This window comes from Passer montanus, unplaced genomic scaffold (genome assembly GCF_014805655.1).
Source record: "Passer montanus isolate IOZ18808 unplaced genomic scaffold, ASM1480565v1 scaffold218, whole genome shotgun sequence".
Classification (NCBI taxonomy): Eukaryota; Metazoa; Chordata; class Aves; order Passeriformes; family Passeridae; genus Passer; species Passer montanus.
The window spans coordinates 101,917-123,583 of record NW_024366792.1 but is presented as its reverse complement, the minus strand read 5'-3'; the positions used below and the strand labels follow the sequence as shown (position 1 = coordinate 123,583).

General features: G+C 40.9%; 1 long non-coding RNA gene across 1 annotated transcript; it reads left to right on the top strand.

Moving 5' to 3' along the window:
* The first annotated feature begins 14,142 nt into the window (after positions 1-14,142).
* On the top strand, positions 14,143-21,332 carry LOC120502299. Its single transcript, XR_005627501.1, has 2 exons — positions 14,143-14,789; positions 18,690-21,332. It is a non-coding gene; the product is annotated as an uncharacterized LOC120502299 (long non-coding RNA).
* The last annotated feature ends 335 nt before the right edge of the window (positions 21,333-21,667 follow it).

Below are 21,667 nucleotides of genomic sequence, written 5' to 3'. Positions count from 1 at the left end.
AAACAGACAAACCATTGAATCACAGTTTAAATTGGTTATGCCACTTCTTCAAATTTAAAAAAAAGGTGTTTTTTCAGGTTTTTTTTAGGGGAAAGGGCTTTGGTGGTTTTGGTGTTGTTTTGGGTTTTTTCCTTTTATCCCTTTAATGTAACTCTGGAGCATCACTGAGAAATCTTGGGAGTGTGTCCTAAAGAGGAATGCATATATAGCCCAGCTTTAATTGAGAAACCTGCATGTAGCACTATTCTTTCCCAAAGACTTTTCTTGTACCATTGAGCTCATGTATATCTGATTCTTTAAATTCTGAAAGGGATGGAAAATCATTCCAATAGAAATACTCTTCTTATTTTTACCCTCTTTGTAGCTATATTCATTGAAGGTGTACTACGGGCTTTTAGTAACTGGTACTGAAAATTGGTAATCTCACTTGGTGCCTGGGAGTCAGTGGAAGATCCTATGTGATCCCGTTTTCTACAGCTGCAGCTCTGCTCCCCCCTTCCCTTCTCCTCAGCTACCAGAAAAAAACCAAAATCTGTCTTAAGTCTTCCAGAGTTCTGACTGCTGAATGCTGCAGTGCCCAGCCAAGCATATAATAAAAAAAAAAATAATAAAATAGGCAGGAGAATTGTATTAACAGCAAATGAAACTTCCCCATGAAAACAGGGAGGTGCTCTGCAGCGTGTGGTAAACTCAAACGTGCAGGGCTGGACCAGAGAGGCAGCCTAGATCTGGCAGAGGACAAATGGGTGGGGAACATCCCATCCCACTCAATGCTCTGTACAGCCCCAGCTTGACTTCCTCTATTCCTTGTTTTAATGCATTTTCCATTTGTTCCACCAGGGACCCTTCCCAAGAAATTGCCATTGCAGTTCCTGCTGTCGAGGCTGCCCCTGGCAGATGGAAAGCGATTGGGTCTGGAGGCTGCTGCTGGCAGTCACAGTCTCACGGCCAGAGGTCCCTCCTCGCTGCCAATCCTCCAGCTGCATGGACCACCTGTGGCCTGGCTTGGCAGCATTTCCACAGGGAAGCTCTGTGGAGCAGAAGGAACCTGGGCCAGGAGGTGTCTGAAACATTTATACACGTGGTGTCACCCCTGACACCATCAGTGCCACACGCAGGGCAGCCACAGCCTCTGAGGACACTGACAGACAGGACAGGCTGGCAAGACAGACAAAACTCATTAAAACTCTGGCATGCCTGCTCTCAAACACCATTCAGTGTCAGGCTGGATGAGACTTTGAGCAACCTTTTCTAGTGGAAGGTGTCCCATGGCAGGGGCCTTGCAATTAGGTGGTTTTTAAGGTCCCTTTTGATCCAATTCCATGTTGCTATAATTTTGTGATTGTACATGTCAGAGAAAGAGATATGAGACTTTGTGTGCCTTGTAACCCGGGTAATGAACTTCTGACACTTCTCTCAGCCTCCACAGTGTGTGCTCATTACTTCTGTGAATGCAACTGAGATGCAAGTGCTATCTCAGCACAACCCCAAGGAACATGCCCTAGGGGACCCTGCTGGAGCAAGAATACATGGCCTCCAGCGTTCCTACCCAAACACACACATTTTCTCTGACAAGAAAGGTGCTTTTTCCAGTTGTTTGGTTTTGGGTTGGTTTGGCTTTTTCCACAAGAAACAAAAAACTCCAGTGAAATCTCTTTAGGCCTCAGCTCAGAGACTTAGAACATTGCCTGTAGAAATATTGTTCAATTCCCTTGCTAGATGTAATAGATCACATATTTATTGCTGCTTATGTGGACTCGTGGCAAAGCGTGAATCAAATTTCGACTTTTCCTGTGTTATGGTGTGATTGAATCCAGCATTGTGGTTCATTGCTCATCTTTATTTACAGAGTAAACGATAATAAATGTCTGGTGGTACTGGCAGCCAGTGACCAGATTCAATAACCATTGACTGAAGAAAACAAACAAACAAACAAACAAACCAAAAAAAAAAAAAAACCAAACCCCAAACCAAAACAAAAAAAACCCTAAAACTAAATAGATCTTTATCACCATTAGCGCTTGCACAGTGTGGTCAAGAGAAGTGTGATGCATTCCTGGTGAGCATACAGTTGATTTAAGAGCACAATACCCATCTGAATCATGTAAATCAGCATACAAATTTGTACTTTGCCCTGAAGGCTTTTTAAAAAATGTATCCATTAAACTACTTGAAGAACAAATGATAAAACAAAGAAACAAAAAAGGCTTAAGGTTCTCTAAGTTAGAGCTAAAGAAGTGTGTTGCAAAATTCAGATCCGTGCTTCATTTCACCTAGTCTGGACATAAGAAGTCCATCTGGTCTAATCTTCATTAAGAGGGATGAAGCATAAGAAGTTTGATGGGAAGGTTTGCATGCAAAATGGCTGTGTGGTCTCCTGTCAGAATCTCTTTTTGTAAAAAAAAAAATTCTTTTAGTCTGGCCATGATACAATAGTTTGGGGTTTTTTCCTAGAAGAAAGAATAAAGTGAAATTTAACTAAGAAAAACAAAGTCCTGGGTTGCTGGACCCTTCCCAGTTGAACACAGTGATTCTGAAAATAAGACTGTATGCAGGTATGGTATATCAGAAGTCATTGCTGGCAGGTGTGGCTGAAGATACAGTTTAAAAATCATTCCCTGATAAGACTGAAAATTCTTTTGTTGTTTTGTGGTTCTGAATCCTCTCTTAGATTAATCAGTCACTTGGCTCTCATAAAATCCAGAAAGAACAGCCAGAAAGTGCATCCCTGAAATCATACCATGTGCTTTTTATTGAAGTATTTCCCAGGTGTGTCCAGTGGTAAAGATATTGAACTGATCCAATTGCTTCCAAATTAGGCAGAAATAAAAGAGAATGGATAGTGGTATAGATAGTATTTTAGCACCATTTCCAGTCACCAGGCACTAAGTCTAGATTCTCATGGAAGTGAAATCCAGTAGGTACCCCATCTTGCCTGCTCACACATCATACATAATTTAATTTCTAATTTAGTCTGCATTTGGTGATGTTTTCACATGCTGTTTATTTTACCTTTATAATACCAAAGCTGTTGTTTAAAGTGAACATTTTATTTCCTGTTGGTACCAATGTCTAAGTGTTTTCTAACACCTCTCTATATCCCATGTTTCACCTTCTGTTTTAAAATATTGTGGTTACAAAACACTACCAATTTACATCAGCAGGAGTGTAATTAAAAATAATAGCCACAGCAGATGTATTGAAAAAGCAGTCTCTTCCTATATCAGTTAATGACAGATCTTGTGCTAATCTGAATGCAAAACATGCTCTCTTAAATGCTTCTTCCAATATGAAAGGGAATGGAAACCCTTTAATAACTATATTCTACTGCAAGGTTTTGAAAAATGAAGTAAGACCTCCCCCCACCCCCTTTCTCCTGGAAATTGCATCCCTGATGTCTGTAAATCTGTAAAATGCAGATAATTTATGCCACCAAGAGTTTCCTAGTCCTGGAGAAGTGGCAATGGAAAGCTTCAGAGAAAGTCTCCAGGGATTCAGGCACTACCATCTTCAGTGGAAGAATTGGGCAGAAGGATATTTACTGTGCAGTGTTTCTCACACCATGGCAAAGAGAAAATCCAGGAATGAAAGGGTAAAAAGTATAAGAAAAAGAGGGGGAAGGCTGTCAATTCAAGGTGAAATTTTCTTATTTTCCTCAGAATCCCTAACTAAGGAAGACTGGGGCTGCAGAGACAGTAGTAACTAAAATTATTTTAAAATGTCTGGAGTTAATAAAATGAAATCCTGAAATGCTTCAAGGAGTTGAAAATGAGATCTAAAACTTCTAAAAATTTTGACATTTTCTGGGAAAAATGCTTTCCTCTTCTATTTCAAACTGAGTATTTCTGCAGGAATACATGAATTTCTGCTCTTGTGTACTAGATATGCCTTGATGCAAAGGAGTTTTTTTAATAATAAATACAATAATTCTTTAATTTTGGAATTAAACATAATAACTCTTTCAATTAAGCAGATATGCTTGTTTTTAAAGTTTGCTTTCTGTGTGGACAGAAAAGATGATCCTATGCTACTAGAGTTTCCCCGGAGCTAGATGAGAAAAATGAAAATAGAAACAAACAATTGAGATAAAGCACAGCACTAACATGAAGTGCTCCCCCAGGGGTACTCCTTTGTCATTTACTTTTATTCTGAGTATTGCTTGGAAGCAAGAGTGTACAGATTCATTCCATCAGCAGAATTTTAGGTTTGCTGGTGAGGATTTATGAGAGGCCACTAAGAGCATTCTCAGGCACCCTTTTAGTTGTTCTTGCATTAAGGGATGCAGAGCTCTTCATGCAATCACTTCGGCACTTGGGGGTAAACCCTGAGTGTAAGGGGAGGGTGGTTTGCCACATCTGCTTTCCATAGACCAGTTTGGGTTGGAAGGCACAATTAAAAGTCATCTAGTCCAAAACCCCTACAAAGACCAGATACGTCTCCAACCAGATCGTGTTGCTCAAAGCACCATCCAACTTGATTGTGATTGTTTCCAGGGATGTTGTGTCCCACTGACTCTTTGGGCAACCTGTGCCAAGACTTCACCACTCTCACAGGGAATGTTGCCTTCCTATGAAGAAACTCGTGAGGGGGCCGGCTGGACTGCTTAGAATTCAGTGGAAATAAGAATGTGGAGTGAGAGCCATGTTAGGCATGTTGGCCATATGGTTTTTAGAAATGGGTTTGATTGGTGAGGGGTGGCCCTAGGTGGCACTCACAGCTTCATAAGAGAGAGAAAATCAAGGATGGTAAGGAAGCGAAGGTGGAGGATGGTCCAAAGAGATAATTTTTATTGCATCATGGAAGCTTCTCCACTGCATCTCTAGACAGTCCCATTTGCATGCATTGACCATCTTGTACTTCCACGCATGATTGTCATCCCTTTGCTGTTTCAAAATAGGTTCTTGTACCCAGTGTTCAAGAGGGCGATCCATGCTCTTATTTAAAGTTCTGTGCAGAAAGGGGGTGTTCAGTGGAATATTCACAAAGCTAGCATGATAGGTACCAGAACTTTTAATTTCAACTCTTTAATGTATTTATATATTTTAGTAAACATAGGAATTAGTGTTCATTCACTACAAGCTACCAAGTTCTCTTCATAATTAGTATTCTGTCTGCAGTTGGTTAATGATCCTCTCACTTCTCATGATAATTAATCTGCATGCTCAGTCTTTTCAGTCAATGGTTTCCTGAGTGGGTGGCCATGGTCTGCCCCTGCTGGAGCGGCCTCTTACCCCACCAGAGCTGATTCACCACAGCGTTGGCTTCAACAGTTTGTTTCTTGTCTTGGGGGTTCTGCCAAATGTCCTTATGCCCAAAAATTCTTCATTATTTATGTCCACCATCAGTTGTACATCCTTTTTCCCACGCTTTGCTAACCTTCCCTGTGTCTCAGGTCACTGAAGGCTGTCAAGACCTTAACGAGGCAATTCTGCCAACAAGTAACCTGCCTTTCCAGCACCTGGCCAACACTTAGAGCTTTATTGGCTGCTTTCTGTTCCACAGATTAAATCTCTTTTCTTATTGATTAGACTTGAAAGTACATTGAGATCAAACATGAAGAATATTCTTTCTTAAGAAATTTTTTTTCATATTCCACATTTTCCAATGATTCCTCTTTGAGATTCATCTAATCAATTTCTTAGACTAGTCTCACCCTTCTGATTCCAATACCCCCAAGTAACATAAATAGATACATTGGATAACTGCATAGATGCAAACAAACACCACCAATTCTTTAAGCAACAAAGATAAAAATTTCGTGACCCATAAATTCAGATCAGGGAACCAGGATGTCAACCAGTACCAAATTTCAGTAAAATCATAACAAGTGTCACCCTTTCAGAGGGCCATTTTCAGAGGTGCCTGAAACTGAGTGTTTAACACTGCTAGAGCTGTGCATTGCCTCAAATGATTGGATAAGTTGTAGAAGCAGATTTCTCTGTGTTACCTTGAGGCAACAACAATGTATTATAAACACATTAAATTCTAGAATTTCCAGATCTATTCAGCAAGAAAAAAAAATTTGCACTGATAAATGCCTATTAATAGTAATATAAGTCTCTGTGGACAATCTAAATGCTCCCAATACTTCCTTCAGCCCAAGTACTATTCATTTAAGATTTTCAGTCAGTTTTAGTTTTACATCTTGTAGTTAATGTTATTGTGAAATCCACTTATCTTGTTTGGATATTTTTTACCTGAGTGTAATGAATTCAGTCATTAATTCCCTCTACTTCTGCAGCATTATATGTCTTCAATAAGAATACATAAGGAGCTTCTCACTTTTCTTATAAGGTTCCATCTTTCAAACTTGTGCCTTTCCCGGTTGAAAGCTGCAGATGGCTGCTGGTTAAGATACCTATACAGAGAGGATGAAACCCACAAGAGTGACAACAAATAATTTCTCAATATATCATCACCTTTGACATGTATTTGATCACCTTTCATTGCCACAGTGTTGACTGGACACAATCTGTCATTCAGAATTTCAAATGGCCTCATCCTTGCCAAGGACATGGGATGATTCAAATTCGTATTAAAGCAATAGGAAATACATCTTCCTCCTTCATGTGGGTTTCTTGACACAGTTTTGCAATTTCTCCTGATAGTATGATTCATCCATTTCCCTTTCCACTAGATTGTGGTCTCCAAGGGGTGTGCAAATACCACTTAAATTGAAAGAGTTTACACAGTCCCTGCACCTCTGTGGTGAAATAAGGCCTTTTGAAGAAGAGAAGAGAAGAGAAGAGAAGAGAAGAGAAGAGAAGAGAAGAGAAGAGAAGAGAAGAGAAGAGAAGAGAAGAGAAGAGACCTTCTGGAATTCCACATCTAGGAATTATTTCTCACAGTAAAATTTCAACAACCTCCCTGGCTTTTCTGGTGTTGCAAGGAAATTCCTCTGACCATCCTGAAAAAGTATAAATTAACTTATAGTATCCACTTTTAGGAAAATCAGAGAAACCAATTTCCCCTGAAGTTATTCCCCTTCCCCACCTCTCCCATAGGGGCTTTCTTTGTTATTATAGCTGCATGGAATTGCATCTTTGCTTCTATAGTATGTCTTTTGATACTGCTGTCATGACATCTGAGTTTGTTCTTCCATCATTTTCGTGAGACCTTATTGATTCACAGCATATGAGTTGGCACAGGGAGTAAGGACAACCACAAACCCATGGCTAAAACACAAATAGTAAGTTTATTTCTGTTTTTCTGGCTTAGCTGAGGGATTCCCAAAGCAAGCTTTGGGGAGAGGCTCACACACAAATGCTGTTATGCTCAGCCCACGCCAGGGGATCATTGGCTGTTGTTCACACTGGGTTATCAAAGATTATTCCCAGGTGCAAAGTCACTTGAATGATTTACAATCCTCTGTGATAGTCTTCTGCTTTTAACCCATTGCTCCCAAAACAAAGATGTCCACCAAACTTCTGATTTTTTTTTTAACATCACAGTGTTTCTGCCAATTGATCTTCTTTCATCCACATATTGCAATACAATTACACTTCTAATGTTACCTTACTATTGTTCCAAATCTGTTTCAAATATATTACTAAGTAGAATAGAACTTGTTTTGGGTTTTATTTGATTTTTTTTGTGTTTTTTTAAAATAATCTCTGTGGTGCTACTGTCCAGCATAGCTGCACATTATCTTTTTGGATTTTTTCCACCTCAAACACAAGAAGTTCTCTCTGCTCATCCACCAAAGTACAAAAGAAAGCAACTTTTAAGTCTGAAACAGTCAAATAAGTATTTGTCCATGCTTACTTGGTTTATTTATCTTAAATCATCTACCAGCCCATACTCCTGAGAACTTTACTGACATTAAATTCACCTAGGCAACATTCAATATCACATCAAGGACATCATGCTCAGGATCCTGTGAGGTCTGGCTTATTAGCAGACAGATTTGGATCTTTCATGCCTTTTCTTGTGAGATGTGCACTGTTACAGATTTTTCAAAAACAAGTTATTTGAGCATTTAATTTGCATTATAAATTTTGTCTTAACAAAGGGAAAGGACATTCTGGCATACAGAAACCTGTGAGTCACTTTAGTATCTCTAATAATTCACTCTCCATGAGTTGTAAGAATGTCTGTAAATCTTTTTTTCCCATTGTTCTAACAATCACTGCTGTAACTTAGCAAACCCTTGCAGATGTTTTTTTTCTGAATGTATGGCTCTGCTGTCAATCAAAAATCTACTGTTCCATTCACTGGTTTTACTGTAACTAGGGGATCTGCTGGGCATTCCCTGATTTTTTTCCAAGCCCCCTGTACTTGTAAAAATTTCTACAGCATCATAGCATTTACATTTTCTAAAACATCCTTCCTGCCTATAAACAGCACATAGATTTAGGCCGTGTGTGTGTGTACGTGTGTGTGTACCTTTCAGACCCCAAACCTCCTGCACATCCCTTTTCTTTCACCTTCTTTAACACCAATCTCTTCCACAGTAACATGTGTTCAATATAGACTGCGTGTCCTCACCCAGTTAGGATTATGAGTCAGTACAACAGCTTCCAAAACCTGATATATTCCTTCAGGATTCTCTCAGTATGAACAAACAGAACATTTTCAGTCCAACAAATATGAAGCTGTAAAAGGGGCATATGCAAAAACTGGCCGGCCTTCTGTCCCCACTGTTTGTCTTACAAGTGCCTGGTATTAGTGGCTGAGTATGTCCCTGAGTCCAGCCCACAATGGGACTAAAATTCTCATTTCCTATGTGTTCATTGTTTTGATCTGTATCCTTTTGTATTCTCTGTGCAAGATACAATCTCTTGCCTCTTTCTCCTCCACCTGCATACACAGCATCACCATAACGGTTCCAAATTTACACTTTTTCTGAATACCCGGGTCTCTATACAATATCCTAAAATCATCAGCATAAAACAGACCTCATCCCATTTACCACGTTAACAGCAAAACCAAAACAACTCTACAAGACATTTTCCCCATTCTCCGACTTCAAAGGTGGCTGTCATTGATTGCAATGAACATTAATGCCTCTGTTTGCTAAAAATGAATAAATAGTGAAAAGTTGGTGCTGGAGCTGGCTTTGGGGATTTGCCACCTAGCCCTTCCTTCTGCACAGGAATAAATCAAATACCTTGACTCCCTGTGTACATTGGTCTCTTGTACACCAGGTGAAAGAGCATTTTTTGGGGCAACACATTTATAGCTCTGGGACAGAAAAGAGCTTTTAAAACTCCTTGTGTAGGATGCATCATGACCTCATATATGTTGTCATGCCTCAAAATCCTAAGTTCTTTCACTGACTTTTTAGCCATGTGATTCACCACCCTTTTCAGGACCTTTTGGTCCCCCACACCCCAGGTACACCTGACACCGCTGGGCAATTGTGAAAAACCAGCAAGGTAACTCACTTGTGTGCACCTTGTCCTGGGTTAGTTACAGAATTTGAGTAAAACCAGTGTTGAGTGTCCTGCTCTGTGACAGCTGCAATGGTTTCTAGATAAAGAAAATTATGTAATTGCTAATGGGCAAATGAACAAAATGGACAAATGGACAAAACCAAACCTGCTGGTCAGAAGGTCCTGTAGGTTCAGGGGATGGGGTTAGATGGATGGGATGGGGTTAGATTTCCTGATAGCTGTGCTCATGGTGCTGTGCTTTTCTAGGGGAATGGTGCTGGTAACCCACCTGGTTTAAGCTGCTGCCAAGCTGTGTTTGAACAGCACCACCTTTAGTCCACCCACCCTGAGGCTCTTAGGCTGGGGGTGGGCAAAGGGTTGGAATAGGACATCACCAGGACACCTGATTAAGCTGACCTAAGATATAGTCCATACTGTGTCACTTATTGCTCAGCAATAAAAACCAAGAGAAAGGAGGAGCTGGGGGCCACATTAATTTTTAAAAGGTTTGTCTTATGGAACAAGCATTACATGTTCTGAGGCCCTGCTTCCCAGAAAGCAGCTGACTATCACATGATGATGGGAAGTAGAGAATAAATATTTTTTGTTGTCCTTTGCTTTCATGTGCTACCTTTGCTTTGCTTTATTAAATTGTCACAGTCTCAGAGATCCATGAATTTTCATTAATATTTTATTCACCCTGTCTCACTGAGTAGGGGGAGAGATGGAGCTTCTTGGTGGGTGCCAAGGTCAACCACCACAGTACAGAACTGCCCTTCAGGTGAGTCAAACCTTTGGTTCCTCACCCTGAAGTGAAAGGTGCTAACAAGGCAGATCTGCACAGCTGGGAAAACTTGGCACCTGTGCAGGCATTTCAGGTGGCAGAATGTGCACAGGAAATGATGGTGAAGTAAACAATGACATCAGCTCAAAATCTTGAACACTGTCTGTATATTGGGCATCTTTGAAAGAAGAGCCTGCTCCTCATGGTTCCTTTCCAACTATTCCTAAAGTGAAAAAGCAGGCACTTAAAAATTCTGGGGCTTGGCAGAGGTTTCTTCAGGATGTGGTAATGTACATGTGGAAAGATTAAGACAGAGCTGTGAAGGCTATGTGCCTGCAGGACAGCAAATGATGGAGTGAACACTGCCTTGCACTCAGTGAGATGCTCTGTGCTACACCTTAAACAGCTCTTTATCCAGGTGAAGAAGGTGAAGAGTAGATGTGAAAAACTGTTCTAATTTACACTAGAAGAGCAGAGAGTGAAAAATCAAATGCCATCTTAGGGGTGTAACATTTGTGTGCTCAGAGGCCACATGGTACAATTTGTGAACCTGGATTAAGGCCTGGCAGCTGCCCCTGAACTCCATCAGCATGATAAAAGCAATAATCATCCAACTTGAATAAATGACAACAAAATCTGGTGCTGACAGATATCATACATGTGTGCTGATTTCCTTTTTTTTTTTTTTTTTTTTTTTTTTTGTGGTGGTTTTGTGCGTACAAACCAAAGAAATCCCTTTGCTATTTATTTCCATTTGGACAAAATATCTCCCACTTACTGTTCATATGAGAGCAGCTTTGTCAGCCTTGTGCCTCCTACAAGAAATTGCTTCACCCTTGAAGTCTTGGTGGGGGGTCAGTATTCCCATCTTGTCTCAAAAGACCTGAAAGAAGTGAACTTTGTATTTTAACAATGGAGGTGGCAAGCTTTACCTGTGGAAGAAAGTTCAGTGAAAGAAAGTTCCAGAACATGTCCCAGGTGCTTCTGCCTCCCAGCAAAGTGTCAAGTGACTGGGGCAGCCTGTTAGAGAGACCATGTCATTACCAGAGTCTGCACAGCCACTGGAGAAAGCTGCTCAGAGATGGCATCAGCAAAAGCCTTGAACTCAGACAAAGCATGTGGAGTTTTAAAAATTTTGTTTTAGTTTGGTTTCTGGTATTGTTTTTTGTTTTCTTGGGGGTTTTTTTGTTTGTTGTTGTTGTTGTTGTTGCTGTTGTTGTAGGTTTTTTTTGGTCTTTTTTTGTGTGTGTGTGTGTGTGCTTTTTGCAGGGTTTGGGGTTTTTTTTTTTTTTGGTTTTTTTTGGGATTTTTTGTTTGGTTGGTTTTTTTGTTCGTTTGTTTGCGTTTTTTTGGGGTTGGGTTTTTGTTTTTTGTTTGGCTTTTTTTGGTGAAGAAAGAGGGAGAGAGAAATGGAGTAGATAAACATGTTTTCAAAAACAACCCCAGGAATGTTCAAATAACTTTTCAGCTGTCTAACTTATACAATGTAGCTGGTTTGCTTCTCCTGAGTAAATGTTCACAAAAGTATATGTTCATGCTTACACATAGGCAAAATGACTTGCTAGAAATAGAAAAATTTATTCTTCATCCTCACACTACTGTCTAAAACAGCTTTATTCTTTCTCTTCTCAAGTTTGTGTCTCTAAATATTTAGGGGAAATATTATTCAAAGGAAATGTTTGATTTTAGTTAACCTTAAATCTTTGTGTGGTGGAAAACAGGCTATCTGCCTGTGTTCTGTTACATCTTGGACTTTTGCTCACAAAAATTATTCCCTCACAAGTAGAAACAAATGAAAGTTTTTCATAGGATTTAAATTACTAGGAATAATCATTTAAGCATACCTTCTGTATTTCAGAGTACTGGAGTAAGTAAAACATGATTTATCATGGGTTTGTGTTTTGTGGCTTGCTGATTTTGCTTGTGGTTAGAAGACCAGAAGGCTTCAGGCACTGCTTGAAGCTTTTGCTGCATTTTAAGTTTTTAAAAAGTGATTTTGCTCACACAAAGTTTGAAGTTTGAAATATCTTCTGGATACACACCTGTGAAAAACACAGAAAAGCAGTGAATCCATCTACCCACAGGTTGTGCTGTCCCAAAGAACAGTGAAGTGATGGATAAAATTGAAAACCCTCTGTCCAGCAAAAATAATGCTCCCCTCCCCTCTGCTTCTCACATTGCGCAGCAGATGATAGCCATGCTGTTCCAGCAGTCAGGAAAATGCAGAATTGTTGAGATTATACTGTGCTCCTTTTGAGAGGACATGATTCTGCATATCCTACAAGAGGAGGAATTTGAATTTGCTATTTGGAAGGCAGCAAGTGAAAATCAATCTTGCACTGTTCAACACCAAACAAATCTTTCCACTCAGATGCTGCACAGTTAAACTGAAGTCAGTGCATGGGTATTTTATCCTTTTGTAATATGGTATCTGCTGTCAAATTACTTTCACTTGACTGAAATCAGATTTCATTCAAAAACCTTTGGAGATGATAGCAGGATTCCCCTTGGCTTTGGTCTGCCTCAGACAAAAGTCCTTACAAAGGAAATATAAACAGCCTATAAGCTAAAGTTGGGAAGTGATGCAGCAGACAAAGCACCAGGTGTATATGAGCATTTGTGTTCCCTATGATCCACAGTAATTCACAGCAGTCATATTCCCTTCCCTTGTTTTATTTATGTTTAAAGTAATTTTAGGTAACAAAAAACATTTGCCTTCATAATGCCAGCAGCTGATAAAATAGGATGGCATTTTATTAAGAATACAAGCCAGAAAGATTGCTTTGATTTCTGGTGTGAAACATGTTAATTGAAATGAAAACTGCAGTACTGCACAAGTTCAAGAATACTGTTGCACTTATTTTTAGCAGTTTTGGGGGTTTTGATGATTTTTGGGGGGGGGGAGGGGGCATATTAACATATTAACAAAACAATGTGAAAACCAGGAAAGGCATCTTCTGCAGTATTGGTAGAAGGACAAATTCTTCAATCTGCAGTGGGTGAATTGTAGTGTGTTGAAGAATGGTCTGTGGTCATTCTGTCATCATACATTTACATCAAAGCATCAGTAGGATGTCAATTATTTTGAAAATGTATGCTACTACCTCTGGGTGTCTGCACTGACTTTGTCAATAACACCTGTTCCAGGAACACCTTTACTTGTGCTGCACCTATTTGTATGTGAAGATAGCTCAGCAGTCTTATGAAATTTGAGACCTTGTTTCAGATTACTGTGTGTCACAAGGCTGGAAATTATTTATTGTCATTCAGCTGAGAAGTTTTAAAAAAATTAGGACATTACAGGACTGTGGATTTTTCACCTCATTGTTATGTGAAAGGAAATAATTAACTTAGAAATAAGTCATAGAACATTATATTGTTACTTATTTTTTTTCTGTGAACCAAAACTAGGACATTTTATAGTCTCTTAAGCCAAAGTTATCTTTGTGTCAGCACTTACCACATAAAGTTGCTGTATGCCTGAGTCATAAATTGAATGTTTAAAAAGATCATTTTAATTAAGTATCATGACCTTAAAGTTGGTTTTTATCCAATAACCTAGGTTCTTGGACACACGGACACAGTGGATGTAACAGGAAGGAAAATCCCTTAAATTAAGCTGTGTTAATGTGCTTTCTAGATCCCTTTTTCCATAGTGTTTTTGTGCCCATATAGATTGTCTATAGAGATGCAGAGAAGCTGTAGTTATGGGATGGACTGTGGTGATGCATCTCTCTCCCCCTCCTGTGGCTGCACTCTGAGAAGTGCTCATTAAACTTTGGCCTTGACAAACTGCAGCTTGACTAAGCCTCTCTTGAGCTTATCAGAAACACTGTCTGTTCCCAGGAACTAACAGGTGTCTAAGGGGGACCTGTTTTTTAACAAACAACCTTGGAAACTAATTTTTCTTGCCTGAATAACAGCTTAAGCAGAATTATATTTCTGTTACTGAACTTTCAAAGAAACTTGAGTTGTGGCCAGGGTATAAAACTCCATAACTAAAGCCCGCTCTTTTGGGACCCTCTAAACAAGGGTTCAAAGTGAGATCTTTTTGAGTTCTCGATTCCCTGAAGATAAGGGGGTAATATGTGTATCTCAAACACCGATAACCAGATGGCTGTGGTGGAAACCAAGGTCAGTTGGAAATAACAGACAAGAATTGTTGGGAATAACCAAGGATTGTTGTTATTAACACGGCCATGAGAAAGATCAGGTTTTGGCTGCAGAAGGGGGGCCAAGCAGAGATAGGGCATTTTTCTGTTACAAACAACCACAACACAGCACAGCGCAAACGCAGGAATGAGTGGCAGGGAGGGGGCATGGACTATAGGGTGGGATTAAGAGCCCCAAAGACCCCCAGAGCCCTCCAACCCATTTCCAGAAAGGTCTGAAAGAACGGACTGCGCATGAGAACTAATTTACATGGAAAGTGAGAAACCCATCTTTGGGGTGGGGAAACCTGCCTATAAATGCCCAGGCAACATCCTCAGAACCCTGGACATCTCATCAACTAGACCAAGACAGCTGCATTGGCTCTGAAACCAGGATCAACATCCCATCAGCTGGATCGGTGCTGAGATCAGGATCGACATCCCATCAGCTGGATCAGCGCTGGAACCAAGGCTGGAAAGGTCCTTGGTTTTTTTTCCTTTCTCTTTTGCTCATTTTAATTCATCCCTCCCTCTTTCTCTCTTCCCTTTCACCTTATGCCTTTATCTAAAAATCACTGTAGTGTGCTTATGTAGTAGGTCAGGGACTACCATACCAATTTCCATGCCAGGTGTGTAACTTCCTAATAGAACTTTCTAATTGTTTCTAGACCCTTTGACTTTTGATATACTTTTCATATGGTAAGTTACAAATTTTAGGAGCTTCCTTCCCCTTAAGGGTGGGCCATCACAGACTCTATGCTGTTGTTGAAGGGGTCCCTTTGGGATATTACCACTCCACCCATGATTTCCAGGTAGCAAGTGCTGGAAAGTGGCTGTTAACAGCCAGGAGAAATCAGAGCAGCTGTAAGCCAAGACAGTCCAGGAAATGTCAGTGTTTGACTGCTTCTGGTTTTGCTAAAGTTGAGAGAATGAGCAAATGGAAATTGGTATAACCCTGAGGCTGAATTTAAACAGATAAATGTAGTGTTAAGTGACCAAAAGTTATGGAAGGAGAAAGATTAAGCATTTTGGCTGCACTTTTGGAAGCAGCTTTAACCACCACCCAAAAATACAGGTATGTCAACATTCAAGCGAAGGGGCTGCTCAGTGCTGAGCATGATCATGGAAAGGAGAGCAGGCTGCAGCAGAGACATTCCTCACTGTTGAATGTAGCCATATTAGCAGGCTTCAGGCAGAGCTTCAGGATGTGTGTGTGTGAGAGAGAAAATCTCATGGGGTGAATGCCAGGATTTAGAAACCTTTAGTGATGGTCAGGACCAGACAATTGTTACTGAAATTGTGTTCTTTATAGTGTCCAAGATAGCAAAGTTCCAGGAAAAGGATAGCAGACTCTCACAGGAATCTGAAACTGAATGTGCTTGGAAAGTGATGAAATTGATTGAATCAGATTGTCTGAGGCAGAGGGCTGAGAGGAACAGGAGTGTTTTTAATGGTGACCAGAGAGAACTGTGGTCCTTAGCTCAGAGGGCTGTCTGCTTGGGCAGGAGATTTGGATCCTTTAGAGAGGGATGACCCAGGTAAGGATAGAGACCCCAGCTATGGATCACGTGATGGAGAGTGCACAGGAGGCAGCAGGTTTGCAACTGATGAATGACAGATGGTTAGCTCTGGGACAACCCTCAGCTGTGTCACTGGTTGCCAATCGAAATATGATCTTTCTCATGGTTGGAGGTTTGATGGATGTGATAAAACACTTTGTGATACAACTACAACACTACTTGAGGAGAGCATTAACCACGCAGAGAAGTAGAAAAGGGGATCACGGAAAACATTTTATGTGGTGGGGGGGATAGTCCAGGAGCTAGTTGGCTGCAACAGCAGTCAGGAAATTGGAAATGCAGCAGGGAGGTGGACCTCCCAAACAGGTGCGCAAGGTCCTAGTGTCCAACAGAATGTGTTGTGTGTGGAAGGTTTGCAGAAGGGAGTTTCTCAGGAATGATGGATTAATTATCTGCTGCTGTTCTTCAGAAGGTAGTACAGTGCCTGGGGAAAAGGAAATTTGCACTCCCTTGCCATAGGTGGGATGAACAGGATGACACAGGAATTAGAACTCCACAGTGACCTGAGAGAATTATCATTCCTATGGCCTCACAGGATGGTGTTGTTAATCAGCAGCTGGGAAGTTACTTCTTGCTATCGTTAATAAGTGAACAAGGGAACAGCAGTTGGAAACATATAAGGTGACTCACCAAAAATAAAACTGACAGTAAATGAGCTATTAAAGACATTACCATTACTATTTGGTTTCTGAGAGAGAGACAGGAGATAAGTTGAGAATACAAGCTGACAAACTCATGACTGAGAATGATCATTTTAGGACTCTTCTTGCTTTGTCAGAATGTAAGGAAAGATAATTATTGAGGAATTTGGATAACCATAGTAGAAAGAAACAAGATCTGAAGAGGAAATAGAGGGGAGGAAAGCAGCTGAATTATAACTGTCATTGAAATTTGAGCAGCTGCAGAGCCATTGAAGGAAAAAAGGAAGAAAACACCCCAAAACTGGAAGAAAAGGTAGAGATGATGCTTAAGCAAGTTCCCAATTCGCCTAGCATTGTACAGATTCCAATTCAGGTGATTGTTTTGTCAGAGCATTATGTCCACAAACCAAATGATATTGAAATCTAGCAAGTGGAAATCTATCAAAGACTACATAATAATGGCTCAAACATTCAGATTACAATTGGTTCTCCTTAACAATTAACAACATTTCTAATAGAAACAGGAGCTCTACATTCCATATTAACACAGTGAGATGTCAAAAAGCTGAGTCTATGACCCAGATGGCAAAGAGTTAAAAACATCAAAGTAAACACAGCAAGTGTTACATGCCAAGTGCTAAGCTTAATTTACTGCTCCTGTGTGAGAAATATGCTGACTACTTGCTTTGCAATAACAGATCACAATATACATTTGTGTTTCAGTGGTCTGAACTATAGAACCTGGTGTTTGCTTGATGGCAAACATGGTACTTTGGTTCAAACATTAACCCCAACCCCAAAAGAAATTCAGACTGCAGTGTGCTTGCTCCATGCAGTGCCTGTATTCTCTGATACAATGATTGCTGATGTCCTGGATGTTTGCTGTGAAGCAAGCTGGGATTTCTGAAGTTCTGGCTGACCTGGTGCCACTAACAGCTGAGTACCCATTATTGCCAAAGTAAGAGGCACAAAAACAGCAGGTGCTTGGACACTTACAGGGTGGAAATAGATTTGGAGAAATGATGTACTACCACTCAGTCACACTCCCCTTCTAACTCTCCTGTTTGGTTTGGCTGGTGAAAAAACCAACTGACAGTTGTGGCTTACAGGTTTATTACAGAAAACTGAATGCCAATACTGTGCCTTTAATCACCACTCTGGTGTTTTGCGGAACTGGTAACTCAAATTCAGAGAGCATCCTGCTTATGGATGACAACTCTAATTGTAGGAAATCACCCTGAGCCCCAGAAAAGGTGAGGAACAACAGTGGAGGAAGCACTTTGTGGAGTAGAAGACAAGATTCCAAATGTGGGATGTCAAGGCCAAACTGGCCCTGATGGACCAGAGATCTTTACTACTCAATTCAACTGGGTTTAAAGAGACAAATCATATTCTGAGTGGGGAAAAGGACTTGTGTCATTAGTCCAAGCTGTTAAACAAACCTGGCTGAGGCTAGTATTGTCTCTTCCTAGGAATGATGTCAGCACATCCCTACTGAAGATTAGGTTAAGCATTGAAGGACAGCTTATCCTTCTTGCAGGTGTTATTACTGTCACCATGAACCAAATTTCCTTCACACATGAACAAGCATGAATAAGCTCAACCCACAGAGGAGAGACAGTTTCATTTATGCTAAGCAGTTTGGTACTCATAGTACATTTTACACCATAAATGTTTGTCAGCTGTGGGTGCAATTTATTGTGGCAGCAATTATAAAGGAGTTCAAAGCAATTTGTCCTCTGAAATTCAAAAGGTGAACTGGAATAACCCAGCTAAATTTGGAAGGAAGTTCCACTGTTGGTGGCAACTAGTCAATTTCACTTTAGACCTCACTAACATTAAAGTCACAGTTTTTGTTTTAGTAATAGGCAATCCTTTGGAATATGTCATATGCCCAATCATTGTGCCAGGATTAAATCACAGGGGAGGTACATTCTATCCCCTGGAGGATAGAGTGTGTTCTGATGGAATGGATGAGAATTCGTCCTGAATGAGAACTTCTTGTTATTTTGTACTTGTAGACAACCTTATTGTAGATGCAAGTAATTAATCTAACATTTATGTTCATAAATTAGTTCAAATTAAGGGTCACAGTTGTAATTATTGACCTCCAGTTACCTCTCACCATTTGCTGAAATCCGTCTATGTCCTGTTCCCAGCCTAACAACCTGTTCCTGTTGGCATGAATCTCATGTTGGTAAAGAAGCTGCCACATTACAACCTGAGACAGCTGTTGAAGCAAGCACAAGACAAAGAAAAGAAGTCTGGTTCTGTTCATCACAATGTGAAAGGCAGCCACTGAGTGATGGAACAAGTGAAGATAGACGAGGAACACCACTGGTGGGACATTTTATTTGAGTCATTGCCAATAGCAGCAAGGATTTTTAACAAAATGTTGCACCTTTTGCTTGTCTTTTTGATGTTAGTCATTCTCTTTTTCATTTTAGTAGGAGGTTTGCACATTGTATAGAATTAGAGATTACCCCCAATGCTTAGAAACAGCTTATAGACTGTATTTGTCCCTCTATTCTTCTGTCCCTCTCCCTCTCTCTCTTCTTTTCCTATTTCCAGCAATCACCAAGTCCATATCAAAATCTGAGCCATAGGGTGTAGTGTAGAAGCCCCATAAGTTTGCTGTTCCAGTGTGGAATGTGCCTTTTGTTTTTGTGGGGGTTTTTTTTGGTTTTTTTTTTTTTAGAAGGCAGCAGTGATGGGCCTAAGAGTTTATGGGTTGAGTTTCCTGGAGTCACTTCCCACCAGATGCTGTATTGTCAAAGCTCTCTGACCCTGTCAGGTACACCAGAGTCAGGGAGCAGTTGTGGGGGATATATCAGGTGCACAGTGCTCCCCAGGGACACACAACTGGCACACGGAGCAGCTGTGGGGTAAGTGGTTGTTAAGCCCAGCACATGTGCATTGCAGCAGATCCAGCACCTTCTCTGCATCATGGACATCCAGATGATGTAGTGCACATGGAGCTTGTTGCTTCCCAGGCCAGTCTGCTAGATTTCCAGCCACATTCCACAATCTCCCTTTCCCAGCATCGTATCCCACTGAGGTTTGTTGTAGATTTCCAGGAAACTGGAGGAAAAAATTTCCCATATGGCCTTAGGTGAAGAGGCATAGCAGTCCAGGGTTGCCTGGAGGAGCAGATGAATCTTCTGGAATATTTTCTTTGGTAAGCTCTGGGTGGGAAGACATTGAAGCTGAAGTTGTAGTGAAGATCTGGGCTGCACTCCCAACACATGTGGGACACCTTTGGGCCACTTCAGCACCAGTGCCCCGGGCTCCTGGAGGGTGAAGGGCAGGTGCCACAGCCCCTGCTGCCAGTCTGATTCCTTTGGAACCACTGGCAGCAGAACACAGGGATATTCCTCTTGAGCACCTGTCTTGTGGAAGTGCTACTCTTTCTGCTCTTCCAGGAGAGTTTTCTGGAATATTTCCCAGACCCAGAGCTTGGCCACATGGTCCACATGAACCCACAGATGCTTGTTCATTAAGATCAGGCAGGTCTTCATGACTTTCAGCTGCTCCCTCAGCACCCACTACCAGCCTTTGGCCCCACCACGCTCCCACCACCACTGCTCCTCTACCTACAGCCACCGCTTTTCATCTGCCTCAACTGTAGACTTGCACCTGCTCTGCTACAGCTCCATCTAAAATTCCAACAGCGCAAACTCCATGGAGCCCACCCAAATACTGTTGGCTGTTACCCTGGCATTCCTGCCCTTGCTGCTCCCTCTTGAGCCCCGCCAGGCACTGCTTCAGTTTCCCACTCCTTCTTCTCCATCTCCAGGTCCCCGAGACACTCATAGGCCCTCCACAGCAGCCCCTGCAAACCCTTCATTTGGCTCCACAGGTCCCAAAGGCGTTGTTGCAGGATGCCAGGAAGAGAAGGACCAGAATTACAGCAGTCTGAAGACAGGCATTCATACAGGTGTTTTTTAAATTTTAGCAGCTGGCCACTTCATTTAATATTGGACCCAGCAGCCTTGTTCCTCTGTCAGATAAACTGGTGGTAACTAGTTATGCTGGAACAACTCCACATCTGCCCAAATGCAAATATCTTGACTTGCAAAATGTGCAAAAACTGGAAACACTCTGTGTAAACTGAGTATAAGGAGGGAGTCTCTGCACCATATTGGCAAGAAACTGTTCTATGAAGAAAACCCATGCCGTTTTGTACTTTTAGGTACTGCCTGCAATTTATTCACCTCCTTGAAGGCAAATATTCACTCATCCAGTTGAACACATGACTTTTTGAGTACATCAAAAATTTCTCTGACTAAACACTTTTTCCACATGAACATCTTTTCCACCACAGAAATGTCAAATATGCCTTTGTAACTATATAGGCTGGACTGTCATCTGACAAATGCTCATTAGTCTTATAGAAATAAGCATCCACTATCAGGGGATGTGACTTTAACTATCCAGCTCCTGTCACAACACAGGAATTACTACACTTTACCTATACATACTGTTGAGATTTACTGCCTATCCCCTTTGAGATGAATTGTGCACTAGTGAAAAAAATCACTGCAGCAAGATGATCTGTGTCGACTACTGGAATGCACCCAGAGCAATGGACACAGAAACCCAAGTACAGAAAAGATACATAACATAGAAATGGTCTTGGAAAGAGTGATGAAAATTGGAGAGCATCACTAGTGGGACATTTGGTTTGGGTGGTCATCAGCTGCAACAAGAATTCTAGACACAATGTTGCACTTTATTGTAATTTTTGTGATTTATGTTGTATTATTCTTACTGTTGAATATAGTTCTATATGTTAGAGTGTGTATACTAGCTAGACATGTACTGCTGTCGCACAGACATCCTCACCTATAATATTGTTTTATCATGTTCAAAGCAATCTTTAAAAATCCCATTATTTAGGTAACCTGGTCAAGAATTTCCATCAACTTAAAATTGGAGCATGATACATTCTTGATTATAGGCACAGAGACAAGAGGTGACCAGACTGCCAATATGTCAGTTCCCAGGAACTACTGCTGTCTAATGAGCTCCAGTTTTTTGACCAACAGCCTTGGAAACTGTCATGGTTTGACTCTGGCACAATGCCAGTGCCTCCATGAAAATACACTTTCTCTAGTGGCTTCTGTGAGATGTGATC